Below are 15,469 nucleotides of genomic sequence, written 5' to 3'. Positions count from 1 at the left end.
TCTCATAAGCAAACGATTGGCGAATTGACCGGCAAAGAAACTTGTTAGATTAACAAATGGAATTGAAATCATTGTTTTATTTATGGTTTTAAAGTTGCGAATCTCCCAGCTTTAATTCAGCCAACACCCATATATCATTTTAGAAAAGATACCCACTATTTAAACTTTAAATTTATATATTTTGTGTTTTATTTGTTTTATTAGGGCCTAGCTCTTGTGCTAATTTTAGAAAGTGAGTAGTTTGCCTAGAACAGGTATTAGAAGAATAAACTTGTCAAACTTTTTAAGATAATAGGGCGAATTTAAGTGACTGGAGGCATAAATGTACAAATCGGTGTTACCCAAAATATTGGCTGAGAAATCCTGAAGTTTGCAGACTGTTTGAAAGGAGTCTTCAGTCTGTGTAGATCATAGACAGCTGTTTAAAAGTCATGACAAAGTGATGGTTGGCAGCCCTTACTGTCCAACAGTTGTTTCCTAAGAACTGTAAATGCATCAGATTATTTCATAAAAAATCCAGTAGGCTGACACTATACTCTCTCCATTTTGAAGGCAAGAAATACAGAGTTGGTTAAGAAAGGTTATCAGTTCCTCCAGGTCACATAGGCGCTAAGAGGCAGAACTGCGTTTGTCTCAGTCCTGAGTTCCTTACCAACCTGCTGCACATAAATGTACCTGTAGTGATTAAACACACAAATCTGAAGAGCATTACTGAGCACGGAGTAGTCTTTCTGTCACTCTGACCTTTCTCAAAGTATGGGGGAAAAAAGATCATACAAAGCTTTAACTTTTAAAGACTGAGAGCCATGCTAATACATTTCTCCCCTCATTTATTTTTGCTTATCAATTATTCATGCAGCATGCAGCGTTAGAGATGGTTGATGAGATCCTCAGCACACACAAGCACATTCAGAAACTTAATCATGGATCATGAAACAACACACGATCCTTCTACCTTTGTCTCTAGCTTTAACTTTCTACTTCAATTAATACAGCTTCCAGACATATTACTGTACCTATTAAAAAATAAGTAATTGTTTTCTGCAGGGCTCTGTAATTTAATTGAATCAGGATATGCGTCTCCCTCACAGACTAATTAGGTCCTCAACCAGTCTTCTGTGTGATGAGAATATTAGGACTCCAAATAGAAAAAGTCTTCATCAGTATAGTTAGCTGTGAAGTCTGGGGACGCTGTGGAAAACATTGGTGGTTCTTAGAGCCAGCGTGCGCGCGTTCTAAGTCGCTTCAATCCTGTCTCTTTGCGACCCTGTGGATGGTAAGCCACCAGCCACCTCTGTCCATGGGATTCTCCAGACAGGAAACCGGAGTGGGTTTCTATGCCTTCCTCCAGGGGATCTTCTGGAACCAGGGATCAAATCCATGTCTCTGACGTCTCCTGCACTGGGTGGGATCTTTACCAGTAGTGTCACGTCTTAGGAGCCAGAGCCCCTTGGCAATAGAAGGAAACATAATGACCTATTTTCCTGGGTTGGAATCCCCCATAATGTTTGTGTTCTCGGGTCACTCAGCATATATTTATTTATGTGAAGGAAGCCTTTATTTTTGGAAAGGAAAACAATACCAAAAAAGTAACTGCTTTTGTATATATTTATGGTACATATTTTTTAAATCAATATAAAATCTTATTTTTTAATTGGCGTGTATTTGCTTTACAGTGTTGTGTTAGTTTCTGCTGCACAACAGTGTGAGTCAGCTCTGTGTGTGTGTATACATCCCCTCCCTCCCGGGCCTCCTCCCACACCCCCTACCCAGCCCTCCAGGTCATCACAGAGCGCTGAGCTGAGCTCCTTGGGCTGCACAGAAGCTTCCCAGCAGCTCGTGGTCGCGTATCTGTCCGTGGTGTTCTCTCGGTTCATCCCCGCCTTCCTGCGCTGTGACCTCGAGTCCATTCTCTGCATCTGCATCTCTGTTCCTGACCTGCAGACAGGCGCATCAGTACCATTTTTCAAGATTCCATGTATGTGCTCTCATATACGATATGGTTTTTCTATTTCTGACTTCACTCTGTATGACAAACTCTAGGTTCATCTACATCAATCCAGATGACTAATTTCATTCCTTTTTATGCCTGAGTAGGAGATCCAACCAGTCCATTCTAAAGGAGATCAGTCCTAGGTGTTCTTTGGAAGGAACGATGCTAAAGCTGAAACTCCAGTGCTTTGGCCACCTCATGCGAAGAGTTGACTCATTGGAAAAGACTCTGATGCTGGGAGGGATTGGGGGCAGAAGGAGAAGGGGACGACAGAGGATGAGATGGCTGGATGGCATCACTGACTCAATGGATGTGAGTCTGAGTGAACTCCGGGAGTTGGTGATGGACAGGGAGGCCTGGCGTGCTGCGATTTATGGGGTTGCAAAGAGTCGGACACGACTGAGCGACTGAACTGAACTGAAGTGTCAGGGCTGTTCTTGTTGTTCAGTTGCTCACTCTTTGTGACCCCATGGACTGCAGCACACCAGAGTTCCCTGTCCCTCACCATCTCCCAGAGTTTGCTCAAACTCATCCAATGATCTCGTCCTCTGCCATCCCCTTCTCCTTCTGCCTTCAATCTTCCCCAGCATCAGAGTCTTTTCTAATGAGTCAGTTTTTCGCATCAGTGGCCTAAATATTAGAGTTTCAGCTTTAGCATCAGTCCTTCCATTGAATATTCAGGACTGATTTCCTTTAGGATTGACTGGTTAGATCTCCTTGCAGTCCAAAGGGCTCTCAAGAGTCTTCTCCAACACCACGGTTCTAAAACATCAGTTATTTGGCTCTCAGCCTTCGTTATGATCCAACTCTCACATCCATATGTGACTACTGCAAAAACCATAGCTTTGACTAGATAGACCTTTGCCGGCAAAGGTCTCTGTTTTTTAGTATGCCATCTAGGTTTGTCATAACTTTTCTTCCAATGAGGAAGGGTCTTTTAATTTCATGGTTGCAGTCACCATCTGCAGTGATTTTGGAACCCAAGAAAATAAAGTCTGTTCTAGTTGCTGGGTATTTAGGTTTAAGGAAGGTAATCTTTCTCATGGAGGTTATTTTGTAGTGGAGAGAGACAAAATTAATGTACAGAGAGTGCAAGATTATTAAACATAAGTATGAGCTGGAAAGGAAAATAAGTGGTGGATAGAGATTAAAAGAGGTGAGGTTTCTGGAACAGAGACTTCAAAGAAGTCAAAGAGCAAGTCACGTTGATATCTGGAGCCAGAATGTTCCAGGCAGAAGGGGAGCAAGTGGGAATGTCCTGAGGCAGCCACGTATCTGGTTTATCCCAGGGAAAGCAAGGCGGTGACTGCAAGGCACTGGACAGAAGGGAAACTGTTAAGAGCCTGGGTCAGAACGGATGCTGGAGGCCAAGCTACAAAGAGTCTTGAGGAATCTGCATCCTCTCGTGTGTGAGATGGGAAACCATGGGGGGTTTGAAGAAGTAGGGGCTGGGTACGACTTCCGTTCAGGACTGCTGAGGATGTTTACTTATTGATGGCCGTGCTGGGCCTTCGCTGAGGCGCGCAGGCTTTCTCTAGCTGCAGGGAGGGGCTGCTCTCTAGTCGCTGCGTCTGGCTTCTCCTGTTGTGGAGCTAGGCGTGCAGGCTTCAGTAGTCCTGGCGCACAGCCTGCAGTATGAGGAATCTTCTCAGACCAGGGATCGAACCCACGTCCCCTGCACTGGCAGGGGGATTCTCAACCACTGCACCACCAGTGAAGGCCCAAGACCTTTATTTATTATATGGCAGGCACTGTCCCCGCTGTTTTACACTCATCAGCACAGTTAGTCTTCACCACTGTGTCAAATAAACTGTAGAAATGTAATAACATTGATTTATTTCTTTTCTTTTCTTTTTTTTTTACATTATCACCTAGTACATCTATCAGCCCTGGGATTTCTTTGGAAGAAATGATGCTAAAGCTGAAACTCCAGTACTTCGGCCACCTCATGCGAAGAGTTGACTCATTGGAAAAGACTCTGATGCTGGGAGCGATTGGGGGCAGAAGGAGAAGGGGATGACAGAGGATGAGATGGCTGGATGGCATCACTGACTCGATGGACATGAGTCTGAGTGAACTCCGGGAGTTGGTGATGGACAGGGAGGCCTGGTGTGCTGCGACTCATGGGGTCGCAAAGAGTCGGACACGACTGAGTGGCTGAACTGAACTGAACATCTAACAAATAATACTTCCATTTAATTTTCAATAATGTATTTTGGTTTAAAAAGATCAGTTAAGACAGCAATTAAATAATGGCACATGATTATATAAGAGGTTATGAAAGTGACTGGTAAAGATTGAAGTCAGGGTAACATTGGTCTAGAGTAGCACTGCCCAAAAGTTAATGCACATTTAGTTCACCTGAAGAGCTTCTTGGGCCCCAAAACCACTGCAGGTGGTGACTGCAGCCATGAAATTAAAAGACGCTTGCTCCTGGAAGAAAAGCTATGACCAACCTAGACAGAATATTAAAAAGCAGAGACATTACTTTGCCAACAAAGGTCCATCTAGTCAAGGCTATGGATTTTCCAGTAGTCAGGTATGGATGTGCGAGGTGGACTATAAAGAAAGCTGAGTGCTGAAGAATTGATGCTTTTGAACTGTGGTGTTGGAGAAGACTCTTGAGAGTCCCTTGGACTGCAAGGAGATCCAACCAGTCCACCCTAAAGGAGATCAGTCCTGAGTGTTTATTGGAAGGACTGATGCTGAAGCTGAAGCTCCAATACTTTGGCCACCAGATGAGAAGAACTGACTCATTGGAAAAGACCCTGATACTGGGAAAGAATGAGGGCAAGAAGAGAAGGTGATGACAGAGGATGAGATGGTTGGATGGCATCACTGACTTGATGGACATGAGTTTGAGCAAGCTCCAGGAGTTGGTGATGGACAGGGAAGCCTGGCGTGCTGCAGGCCATGGGGTTTCAAAGAGTCAAACACAACTGAGTGACTGAACTGAACTGAACTGAACTGAAAGAGCTTGTTAAAATACAAATTCTGATCCAGTAGATCTGGGGTTGGCCAAGATGCTTCATTTTTAATTAAACCCACGTGATGCTGCTGGTGTGTGGACTCAGCTATGGAGCTTAGATCCTGTGAACTCAGGATATAGGGGCCTGTCACCTACTTACACAAATCCACTCAACAGGTGAAAAAAATTAGGGGAGAGTCAAGTTGAACCCTGTTCTCTTGGACTCTGGTCTAACAGTCATTGTATAGAATGTGAGCTCATTTGACAATGTTGATGCAAAATATTCATCAATGAGACCTCTGAAGAAACTTCCAGGACTCCCGTATTTTCCCATAGGTACTGAACCGGGAGAAAGTTTATACTGCTTTTAAAAATACAGATCCTCCAAACAGTATGATTTACATCAGGTCCTGACAACTATTTCCCTTCTGTTGAATGAGATCAATTTCTTCCCATCAGAACCTGCAATGTATAATTTGAGCTGATGTGACATATGACTGGACTCCCTTTTACGGAATTCGTTAGGACAGCCATTTCTGTTTTTCAATAATTTTGAACATTCGTTTATGATTGTGCGGGGTCTCTGTCGCTGCGGGCTTTTCTCTAGCTGCAGCGCACAGGCTTCTCTCGCACTGGCTTCTTTTGTTGCTGCGCACGGGCTCTGGGCGTGTGGGCTTCAGGAGCTGGGGCTCCCGGGCTCCAGGGCACAGGCTCAGTAGCTGCGGTGCACGGGCTTAGTTGCTCCGCGGCACGTGGGATCTTCCCAGATGTGGGATCAAACCCGTGTCTCCTGCACTGGCAGGTGGATTCTTTACCTCTGAGCCACCAGTTCAGCCGTTTCTTAATTACTTTTTCATCAAATCGTTTAGTTCCTAACTCACCTTATTGCATCAAATGCCTTCAGATGGTCATAAAAGCTCTCGTTTCTGTTAGACAGTCAGACCCATTCACGCCTGGACCCTGAATGCATCAGCTGAAGCCAGTGAGACTCTGACACGACCCTGCTGGCGACAGCAGCAGCCAGGCACCGTTTGTGTTCACAGCTGCCACATCCTCTCTATAAAATATTCATTCACGCTGTGTCATTCTTTATTCAGCTGCCAGAAAATGAAACGGTCGAGGAACCTTCAAGTCATCAGGATGTAACTGTTGCCCAAACAGACGAGTCAACACATCTACAATTGATTGGAGTGTAGAGGGAACAAGGCCCTTGCGTGCCTGTCAATACTATTAGAAATGATTAGGAGAAAGTTACCTAGCGGTACCTTCAGACCACCTCGGCTTCTGCTAGCCCACCGTTGTGAGAATGAGATCGCGTACGTTGGAAAGAAATACTTGTTAAGTCAAAATTTCAGTTAAAAATCATGCTGGCTGTACAGTGGGCAAAGATCAGAGCTCCACCCTTGAACCATAATCCAATAGCAGGAACTTTACAGGCAAACCACAGACTGAAGCTTTATCTGGCCGGGAACTTTTGATTAATCACAGCTACTCACTGAGTGTGTAAGTTAAGTCACTTCCGTCATGTTCGACTGTTTGCAGCCCTATGGGCTGTAGCCTGTCAGACTCCTTGTCCATGGGATTCTCCATGTAAGAACACTGGAGTGGGCTGCCACGCCTTCTTCAGGGGATCTTCCCCACCCAGGGATTGAACCTGCATCTCTTATGTCTCCTGCACTGGCAGGAGGGTCCTTTACCATGAGTGCCACCTGGGAAGCCCTTACTAGTTGAGGTCTGACTTCAGCTCCCACAGATAGTCAGCCTTTCCCGGAGAAGGATTTGGGACTTATTCCAACCCGGCAAAGACTCATGATCAACTCAGATCACCGGACAATGAGGGAAGAGAGTCCTCATGTCATTATTACGACTTTCCTGTGTTTTATAGGGTAATTTGTAGCCTTGATGAAAGAACATTCTCCCTAATTCCTCCTTTAAGGCTCATGGCCTGTAAATATAGTTCTCCCTTTCCCCCAAGTGGAAACACGAAGGGGATTATGAACTGAAACTGTGCAGGCTCGCTCTTGCTGGAGAGATGCTATGGGTGTGTGCAGATGCTCAGCCCTATCTGACTCGTTTCGACCCTATGCACTTAGCCCACCAGGCTCCTCTGTCCACGGAAATTTCCAGGCGAGAATACTGCAGCGGGTTGCCATTTCCTATTCCACAGACACACACACACACACACAACCAAACTAGCTGGCTTAGAACAAGCATAACTTGCCCTCATGGACTTCAGTCCACTGGGACACAGTCACTCTAGCCTGGGCTTGGCGGGGCAGCAAGGAGCCGCCGCCCGCCGTGGCCCTGGGCGTCCTCAGGTCTGGGGCCTGACGACTCCGAGTGTCTCCCATCCTTGGACCAGTGATCTCACCACACACGGGCCTTATGACAGTCGCAGAGGCCCGAGCGGAAAGGCAGAATCGTGCGAAGCGCAGAACTGCCAGGCTGACACTTCGCCAGAGCTACTGACCAAAGCAAGCCGGGCTGGTGTCACAGTACAAGGGCGGGACCTCAGCACCGGCACGGGCACACGCAGGCCGGAGGAGCGGAGCCGAGCCTCCAGTCGGCCGCCTCAGCAGCACCCGGCCGCATGCGCCCGCTGCGGAATCTGACTGCGGGCTGACGCCGCGTTCCAGGGACTCCAGGCCCGGGAGGGCGAGGTTGCTCCGTCCACTCCCCTTCTATAGGCAGCTCCCCTCTACGGTTTAGGACGCCCCTTTTCTGGTCTGTCGTCTTGAAAATGAAGTTGCTCTCAGGTGAAAATAATGATTGACTCCCAACAGAATATAGAAAATATTAACCAATGTGAAGAGGAGTAAATGCATCCCTTCTTGCCTAAGAACTTTTCCTGGGAAGCAAATACTGCGTGTTCACTGAGGTCCAGATTTCTCTCAGAACCTCTGAGGCACACCGGTAGCCGCTAGTCATCGCGCCTGTGGAGGAATATTCTACATGGTGAACTAATCAGCGGAGATGTATGGAAGGGTCCCTGTGCAACTCATTTTCCAACAGAGTGTGTGCATCCTTAGAACAACGCACATCAATTCTCCCAATTGCCCCCAGTCTTGGGACATGTGCAGAGAATGTGCTGGTTTTGCAGTAGAATTTAAATGAATAGTGTGACCTTCCGGTGACTTGTCCCACATTCTCATAAATTTCTTATGTTTGCTAATGATGCTCCAGTGAGCGACACTCTGGAAGCTTCTGACATGAAAACCCACAACTTTGGCATGATTTTATATTTCTAGGACTCTATTAAAAATAAAATAGAGACTGTAACTTACCAAGGTGCCTTTTTTTTCTTCTTGCTGGTGTTTGGAAATTATTCCTAAAATTTATTTTGGACGCAAATCCCTCTCTTTCTTCCAAAAGTAAATTATTTGGTGGTGTTATTAAACATCAAATGAGGTCCTGACAAATTGTTGATGACTGCTTCCTGCAGACCCAGCTGTGTGAACAGCATTGCTGGTGGGGAAACGAGAATGTTTTCTGATGCCTTATGGAGCCAAAGCTGCAAAACTAATATTTCTGTGTTCATTTCTTTCTGTTTTGTTCTGCTGTGCATACCAGGGGGAGGTGCAACAGCAGGGACTTGACAGGAAGGGAATATTTTAAACACACACAGAATGGCTTGCTCCTCCTCCCGTGTCGGTTCACTTGTGCGAACCTGTCAGGCTCTAGTCGCCACCATCCTCTCTGGCTCTCAGCTTTGTTCACACTTCCCAAAATAAAGCCAATGTACTCATTACACAGATATTAAATTCTGCAAATTACATCCTGCTGAACTCTAGTGTCAGGGATGCGTCCATCCCTGGAATACATGCTGCCTGCCCTCAGGGACCCTGTCTGTGTTCTTTCTTCCTGGAGCCAATGTTTTGCACATTTTAGGAGCTCAAAAACATATCTGTTGACTAAATAAATGACCAGTGGCTACAGGCCACCATTTCTGATCTAAAGTGATGCCAGCCTGTCAAGAAAGCTTCTTAACTGTGTGAAGAACCCCTGACTCTGGAGAAAATATTTCCAGTCTTTAGTTGGATTCAAGGCTTTCCACGTTCCTGATGGGCCAAACCTGTAGCCACCATATGCTAGGTGCTACTCCATGGATGGGTAACAAATGAGGGTCAGTGTTGATGTCCTGTTAAGTCCTGGCTCAAATCGCAGCTCTACTTCCATTGGCTGTGCTGGTTTGAGAAAGACAGTCAGCCCCTCCCATTCTTATTTCTTCATCTGTTAGAGAAATGATAACAAAAGCGTTATCTGGCCCTTGTGAAGATTAAAGGTATTAGTATATGTGCAACCACTATGTTGAATAGATTATAAATGTGGTTGTAATCAAAATTCAATTTTATTTTCTCTTGTTGTCCTTTCCAATTGTTTTATTTATTTATTTATAATATAGCTTTATACCATTCCTGGCAAAAATTCAGGGGCCAACGTGGAGTATTGAACAAACTAGACCAGGCCAGGTTCAGGTTTGGGAAATAATCATCACTGGAACGTTTGTTTTGGAAGCTAGTGGAAATTAGTCATTAAGAACGTAGGTTCCAGGGACTTCCCTGGGGGCAGTGGTTTAGAATCTGCCTTCCAGTGCAGGGGACTGGGTGTGACCTCTGACGGGGGATCTGAGGTCCCCTGGGCCATGCGGTGTGCCCCGACGCAAGAAAAGAGAACATGGGCTCCCAAGACAGATCAAGCGGGTGTGAATCATGACTCTGCCACGGGTCAGGTAGGACAGGTTACCGAGGATCACCATGCTTCACTGTTCTCATCTGTAACACGAAATTAATAATAATGTGCTTTTAAGAAAATAGAATGAATATACGTTCAGAGAACTTAGAACCGTATGGGGGACAGAGTAGACACTTTATCATGTGTCATGGGATTTCCCCCAAAGGAAAAGCATTTATTTCCCGTATGTGTTGTGTTCTTTTATTCTATCTTATACCCCCACATTCTAAGCCAGAAATAATAATGATAATAACAATAAACGAATGATACCAGCAAGGTAAATTGCGTTTAAACACAGTATCCACTGTGCTGAATGCTTTTCATACAGTTTCTCTTTTAATTTTCAGAACAAGTCTGTGAGGTAGAAATAGTTATCTCAGAGTCCAATATTTTTAAAGCAGAGGAAACCACGACTGATTCGCAGCAGAGGTAGGATCTGTACGTGGCACCAAAATGCAAGGAATGGAGCTGAGATTCGAAGACGGGTTCCTCGGATTCCTGAGCCTCTGTTCTTAGTCCCTGTGCTCCACTGCCTAAATCTTCAATTACAGATGATTTTTTAGAGTAAATTATAGTATATCCACACAAAGTAACATTGTACAGTTATAAAAAATAATATTATAGAAGTATGATTAGATGAAAAGAGGGACAAAGTATAATCTTTAAAAAAGAAAAAGACTGCAAAATAAAATGTATATTCTGATACTGTTTTTCTTAAAAAATGCAAATATGTGTGTACTCAGAAAAAAAATGGAAGCTGTTTATAAAAATGTGAATAATGACATTTTCTTATGAGGGATTATTGTTCTCATGAGGCATTATTCTCATGAGAGATTAGGTGTTATCTTTTAAACGGTTATTTTAAAGATAAATACATATTTCATAGGAGACCCATTTTTCTTTAAATCACTTATTTTTTTATATAGCATGATGAAAATTTTAGACACAGAACTGGACATGGAACAATTACTGGTTCCAAATGGGAAAAGGAGTTCGTCAAGGCTGTATATTGTCAGCCTGCTTATTTAACTTCTATGCAGAGTACATCATGCAGAATGCCAGGCTGGATGAAGCACCAACTGGAATTAAGATTGCCAGGAAAAATACCAATAACCTCAGATATGCAGATGACACCATCCTCATGGTAGAAAGTGAAGAGGAACTAAAGAGCCCCTTAATGAAGGTGAAAAAGCTGGCTTAAAACTCAATATTCAAAAAAAGAAGATCATGGCATCCAGTCCCATCACTTCATGGCAAATAGATGGGGGAAAACTGGAAATAGTGACAGACTTTATTTTCTTGGGCTCCAAAATCTCTGTAGATGGTGACTACAGCCATGAAAAGACGCTTGCTCCTTGGAAGAAAAGCTGTGATAAACTTAGATAGCATACTAAAAAGCAGAGACATTACTTTGTTGACAAAGGTCCATATAATCAAAGCTATGATTTTTCCAGTTGTCCTGTACGGATGTGAGAGTTGGGCCATAAAGAAGGCTGAGTGCCAAAGAACTGATGCTTTCAAGCTGTGGTGCTGGAGAAGACTCTTGAGAGTCCCTTGGACTGCAAGTATATCAAGCCAGTCAATCCTAAAGGAAATCAACCCTGAATACTCATTAGAAGCACGGATGCTGAAGCTCCAGTACTTTTAGCCACTTGATGCAAAGAGCTGACTCACTGTTTCTAAAAGACCCTGTTGCTAGGAAAGATTGAAGGCAGGAGAAGAAGGGACGACAGAGGATGAGATGGCTAGATGGCATCACCAACTCAATGGACATGAGTTTAAGCAAGCCCTGGGAGATAGTGAAGGACAGGGAGGCCTGGCATGCTGTAGTCCATGGGGTTGCAAAGAGTGGGACATGACTGAGTGACTGAACAACAGATGATGAACATGCGTGTAGCCATATTGTGGCGTGCTTCAAAGAAATAGGCCATGATACAGTAGATGTGCTATGAACATGCTCTTCATTACAATCCCAGTTTGGCTAATTTTTAAAAAATTAGTAATATTTTAAATATTACTAAGAGCAAAATATTATATGTTGGAATCTCTGGATCTAGAATTCTGCGTGATTTTTTTCTTACATTTTTATAACTTTCTAATTTTCTGGAATTAATCATAGAACGAAAATAAGAGCTGACATTGTGTGTGTGCCTGTGCACGTGTGTATGCTTCTGCTTATTTTGTGCTGGACGACGTCCTAAATGCTTCCCATGCTACGTCATTTTTGCCTACCATGCAATAGACACTACAGAGACATTTTGTACTTGTGATAACTAAGTGTCTTGCTCAAGATCACATAGCTAATATGTGACAGTCAGAATTTTAACTCTATAAAAAAAAAAAGCAAGTCCTTGATGAATTCTATAAATCTGCATTCTCCCAGGGAGAGAGAGAGAAAAAAATTTATTATAGAAATTGGCTCACATGATCATGAAGGCTGAGAAGTCGTGTGATCTGCCATAGAAAGCAAGGAAAGCTTGTTAAACAAGGATGTGGTGGGGATCACCAGCCCTGCGTCTTTCAAGCGCTGATTGCAACCCTCACCTCTGCGACCCTCCAGCACTGCAGTATTGCTTTAGGTTTACCGTTTTCTGTTGAGGCAGTTCTAATGGCTTCCACATGGCCTTTTCCGCCATAAGAGCCCCTGCTTCCTACGCAGGGAAGCAGTGTGAGAATTCACCGCCTAAGTTTGTCTATTCTGATTATGCTTTCTGCACCTGGGGAGACAAGCGCAGAGTAGGTTAGGGGAACCTCTGGACCTTCTGTGAGAGGAACCAGAGCTAAAATCCCATTGATCTGACCAGAGGTCCGCAGTGATGTCTGGGGTCTTCTGAAATCAGTATCAGTCCAGAGTCAGTGCCAATAATCCGCAAAATGTTTGATTATTTCCTTCCCCTGATGAACTGCTATCCTGGTAAAAACAAACAAACGAACAAAAACCTGGGTGTCTTTGAGGAAGACTGGGAAAAAGATAACAGTCTATAAAACTTGACTGAGATAAGGGCTTCCCAGGTGGAGAGTGAAGCGTTGTTCTGGGTGTGTCTCCTGGGGGGGATTCTGGAGAGTTAACCAGCATGTGACCTGATGGACGGAATAAGGAGCATCACCCACCACGCGTGGCTTTCCTGGTGTGAAGCAGCCAAGAACATGCTTGCCAACGCAGGAGACTCAGCTTCAGTCCCTGGGGGGAAGACCCCTGGAGAAGGACATGGCAGCCCTCTCCCGGATTCTTGCTGGAAAATCTCATGGACAGAGGAGCCTGGAGGGTCACCAAAGCATCGGCCATGACTTAGAGACTCAACAACAAGAAATGCACTTCAGATGGCAAATCTGCTTTGGGGAATAAGTGCATGGGGCTGGAACATGTGATACACGCCAGTTAACAACTCCACGTACACATCTCCTAGGGGCAGTCACTTTACGGGACTTGCAGCCCTTTATCTATATATACTTTTGAGTGGGTGCCAAAATTTCAGACAAACTCTTGACAAGTGTCATCTACAGTGACTCCCTAGTCAGTAAGCTGAATAGTTGTCTATCAAAGAAAGGCCCGCTGTTCTCCTTTCAAAAGAGAGCAATTTAATGAGTGGCAGTAGTTGGGTTTTTTTTGTATGTGAGAAACATCTAAGTTGATTCGCGCACCTTAATTTCAGTCCAGATTGTGTGCTATTTTTATATTGTCTCAAAACCTCACAGGTGCCATTTCTCAAAATGAGCTGTGACATAATTACTTACTCACCTGTGACTCAGAAAACTTGTCTTAGTCTTCCTTTCTCTACATAAAGGCTGACATTCATGTCAATAGAGCACAATTTTGAGGCTCAGATTTTTAAGCTTCGTAAGTGCAGGTGCAAATAAATGCTGCGCTTCCTGTAAAGTGAATAATGGAAACAGGAAATGTTGGTTTATTTCAGAATAAGATAAACATCATTGTGGTCTTCCTATTTCCCTGGAAAGCATAGGGTCAAATTGCAGCCTTTAAAGTGATCAGCAATACTTCAGCACCTTGGTTAAAGAAAATGCTTGGATTGAGAGACACAGTATCTTACTATCCTAGTTGACTTAGACTGTAGATAAGAATCCTTCTATCCATGCAGTTCTTTGCTTTTCTCAAAATTCTTCCTTGTGGTAATGTGTTCCTCCCATTACCTTCAACATCAGAGAACTGGATTTTTAGGTCCATGTTTTATAGAAATCAAAAAAGACATTCTGAGTGATGAAGGGACCAGTTCCAGGTCACATGACTATTGCTTCTCAGCTTCTAAGTTGTGTCTGACCCTTTGTGACCCCATGGACTGCAGCATACCAGGCTTACCTGTCCTTCAATATCCCCTGGAGTCTGCTCAAACTCATGTCCATTGAGCTGCTGATGCCATCCAACCATCTCATCCTCTGTCATCCCCTTTCCTCCTGTCTTCAATCTTTCCCAGAATCAGGGTCTTTTTCAGTGAGTCAGCTTTTTGCATCAGGTGGCTAAAAGTATTGGAAATTCAGCATCAGTCCTTGCAGTGAATATTCAGGACTGATCCCCTTTAGTATTGACTGGTTTGATCTCCTTGCAGTCCAAGAGTCTTCTCCAACACCACAGTTCAAAAACATCAATTCTTCAGCACTCAGCTTTCTTTATAGTCCAACTCTCACATCCATCATGACTACTGGAAAAACCATAGCTTTGACTAGATGGACCTTTGTTGACAAAGTAATGTCTGCTTTTTAATATGCTGTCTGCTGCTGCTGCTGCTAAGTTGCTTCAGTCATGTCTGACTCTGTGCGATCCCATAGACGGCAGCCCACCAGGCTCCCCAGTACCTGGGATTCTCCAGGCAAGAACACTGGAGTGGGTTGCCATTTCCTTCTCCAATGCATGAAAGTGAAAAGTGAAAGTGAAGTCGCTCAGTCATGTCCGACTGTTAGCGACCCCATGGACTGCAGCCTACCAGGCTCCTCCATCCTTGGGATTTTCCAGGCAAAAGTACTGGAGTGGGGTGCCATTGTCTAGGTTGGTCATAATTTTCCTTCCAAGGAGTAAGCGTCTTTTAATTTCATGGCTGCCGTCACTGTCTGCAGTGATTTTGGAGCCCAAGAAAATAAAATCTGCCACTGTTTCCATTGTTTCCCCATCTATTTACCATGCAGTGATGGGACTGGATGCCATGATTTTCATTTTTTGAATGTTGAGCTTTAAGCCAGCTTTTTCATTCTCTCCTTTTTCACCTTCATCAAGAGGCTCTTAGTTGCTCTTTGCTTTCTGCCATTAGAGATAGAAAAAGACATTCTGAGTGATGAAGGGACTAGTTCAAGGTTACCTGACTAATAGAGGATGAAGCAGAGAGTCACAGATAGGTGTGCAGATCAGAAGTCCACAGCTCATTTTGTGCCCCAACATCCTCCCACTTGAGACAGGGTGTCCCCTTCTTGCATGCACGCTCAGTCACTCAGTGGTGTCTGACTCTTTTGCAATCCCATGGACTGTGGTCTTCCAGGCTCCCCTACCTATGGGAATTTCCCAGGCAAGAATACTGGAATGGTTTCCACTTTCTTCTCAAGGGGATCTTCCTGACCCAGGAATCTAATCCACATCTCCTGCATCTCCTACATTGGCAGATGGATTCTTTACCACTGAGCCACCTGGGAAGTCTTAGATGGGATATATGCAATAATCAATCAGACACATCCAATTACACGAGACAGAAAACTGAGCCCAACCTGACTGAAAGCCAAAATTACTACTGGGTAAGTAATTTTAGAGGCCACAGGTGAGACTGCTCTAAGACTGG

General features: G+C 44.3%; 1 long non-coding RNA gene across 1 annotated transcript in view; it reads left to right on the top strand.

Moving 5' to 3' along the window:
* LOC147359939 (uncharacterized) overlaps positions 1-8,244 on the top strand; it is a 79,337-nt gene extending 71,093 nt beyond the window's left edge. Inside the window, exon 2 of the long non-coding RNA XR_015138547.1 lies at positions 3,869-8,244. This is a non-coding gene — a long non-coding RNA (uncharacterized LOC147359939). The remainder of the gene's footprint in view (positions 1-3,868) is intronic.
* The last annotated feature ends 7,225 nt before the right edge of the window (positions 8,245-15,469 follow it).

This window comes from Bos grunniens, chromosome 13, assembly GCF_055505025.1.
Source record: "Bos grunniens cultivar Pamir isolate PY7600 chromosome 13, Bosgru_T2T1.0, whole genome shotgun sequence".
NCBI classification, from domain to species: domain Eukaryota; kingdom Metazoa; phylum Chordata; class Mammalia; order Artiodactyla; family Bovidae; genus Bos; species Bos grunniens.
This window is presented reverse-complemented; position numbering and strand designations above follow the sequence as displayed.